At 33.9% G+C, this 2,442-nt stretch overlaps 1 protein-coding gene across 1 annotated transcript in view; it reads left to right on the forward strand.

The window, feature by feature from the left end:
- LOC125041438 (1-acyl-sn-glycerol-3-phosphate acyltransferase alpha-like) overlaps positions 1-457 on the forward strand; it is a 12,131-nt gene extending 11,674 nt beyond the window's left edge. Inside the window, exon 6 of the mRNA XM_047636394.1 lies at positions 1-457. This exon is cut by the window's left edge and continues 407 nt beyond it. The gene's annotated coding sequence lies outside the window, so the exon portion shown is untranslated.
- Positions 458-2,442: the final 1,985 nt, after the last annotated feature.

The following is a 2,442-nucleotide window of genomic DNA, read 5'->3' on the forward strand; positions in this document are numbered from 1 at the left end:
ATTGATAGTAAGTTAAGGATAATATACATTTCACAGAGACCAACTTCAGATAACCATTTGATAGCTACAAACATTACTGCTATAGTAGAAACATATACCGGTATCAGTATATCCCTATGATTGTGAATACTGTAAATCAAATATGTAGTGGAGTTAGTGTACTATGTACATTGTACAAAAGCTGACAGATACGTCAGAAAGAAAATGCTTGCCAAATCCACAAACTTCTTACAATGAGTTAAAACCGAATTATTGTTCTGTTGCATCAGCCTTAAATAAGGTAATGTATGTGTTTGCCCGAATATCAGTGAAAGAAATACTTAAATTAGTTATAGCTATTTAGGATGTTTATTGCTTCTCAGTGTTTGAAATATGTGTGTGTGTGTGTGTGTGTGTGTGTGTGTGTGTGTGTGTGTGTGTGTGTGTGTGTGTGTGTGTGTGTGTGTGTGTGTGTGTGTGTGTGTGTGTTTGTGTGTGCAATTGTGCGTGTGTGTATGTGTGTTTGTGTGTGCAATTGTGCGTGCGTGTATGTGTGTGCACGTGCATGCGTGCGGGTTTGTGTGTGTGTGTTTTACACACATGGATATATGTGAATGCATTCATACATATATACATACATACATATATAAGTAATTGTATATGCAAATGTGCACATACAAAATGAACACTGATGTGTACGCTCACACACATATATATATACCAAAAAAGAAAGAAGTACATACATAAAAGGAAATACTGCCCCAATAAGATTGTAATAGAGTATAATACTTTAAGCTTGTCTGGAGCTCCTCTTCAGACATGATACTCAGTGTTGGGTTTTACTATGTCTGAAGAAGAGTGTTAGATAGTCTTAAAATATCATATATTATTCCATTCCAGCTGTGACTGTTTCATCTCATGTGTATGTGTTACAGTATTTTGTTCACATACATATAAACAGATCTACATTTCTATCTATATACCCATACTTACATATATACTGTATAGCTCTGAATGACATGCAGAAATTCTCTACATTTGTATGCACTGTATGTATGTATATATTAGTCCATCCAAATGATAAATTATATTACTTTTATGTTATACACAGGCAGTTCACAAGAGGATGTTTGATGATTTGTTATGCTCTTCTACTGCCAGGCTGACAATATCTACTTTACTTCTCTCACTCTCTATCACTCTCGGTTTGAAAAGATTTCTTGCACAGATAAATCCTAAGGAACCTGAGATTTTTTAGGTCCTTGTGTCATTTTGCCCCCCTTTTTCTTCTTCACGTATTCAAAAAAGGTTTTCGCACAGATATATCCCCATGACCTTAAAATTTTATAGTTTAAAAGCTATTGCTAAGTGACTGTTAAGTTATGATCCTATTGGACAGAAACTCCTGTGCATATGTACATATTTCCTCATCTCTTTCATTATTATCCTGTATTAAGTCCCATCTTTAGGGGTACAGATGGAGTAACCCTTTTGGTTCAGGTTGATTCTCTGCCTGGTCCTTATATGCCAAGATCAGGAGAGTCCTTGAGCCCTTAACTGCTCTATCTAAGAATGCCAAGCCTTTGAAATTTTCTCAAAATCTCTAGCAAGGGATATTTAGAATAGGCATATATTTTATGATTTGGTACTGTTTTTGGAGTGATGTGAAGGGTTTTTATTTATGAACCATATATTGGGGTGATGAGTATAGATTTATATATTTTATTGTTTCTTTCTTTTATGATTTGAATAATTTAAACTTGCTAGCATTCCATCAGTACCTCGTCTCAAATCATGGTTCAAGATTTTTTGTTATTGTATTTGTTGTTATTATTTTTAATCTATTATTATTATTTTTTTATTGTAGTAGTGGCATATCTCATTATTCCCCGCCTACCCCCTTTACACACAATAATATTTCTCTCTATGACTTTCATGAAATATGTTTATCTATGCATGCAGAGATAAAAAGGAATGATATATGATCCCTTTAAACATTACTCCATTATAGTAAGATATGGCAAGTTTCAGTATCCCTTGTAAACTCGTAGGCGTTCAGTGTCCACTTAGGCCTCTGTTCTTTACCAGTGCACAACTGCTCTGCAGAATTAAATATTAATCATGTTTTGGCATTACAAGTCTCTTCCTTTTTCCCCCCCCCTTTTTTTTTTTCTTTTTTTTTCTTTTTTTTCTTTTTTACTGTTTTGTTTTAAAAGCATGTGATTTAGGATACCGTATTTCTAGTTTTTTATGATGGCTTTGTGTAGGGTAATTCCTCATCTTGCACAAATATTTATAAGATGTTGTGTTTTATACCAGTAAGGCTGTTTCATTCAGGTATTTGATGAAGTCTTGACTTCTTATATGCTTCACATGCATGTGGACATGTTTAGTAAGATACAGGTAAGTATCCAGTGACACTCAGTTTGGCTTTTTTTATAGAGTTAGACCTTTTGTTTTAAG

The sequence above is a fragment of the Penaeus chinensis genome, chromosome 30 (genome assembly GCF_019202785.1).
Source record: "Penaeus chinensis breed Huanghai No. 1 chromosome 30, ASM1920278v2, whole genome shotgun sequence".
NCBI lineage: Eukaryota > Metazoa > Arthropoda > Malacostraca > Decapoda > Penaeidae > Penaeus > Penaeus chinensis.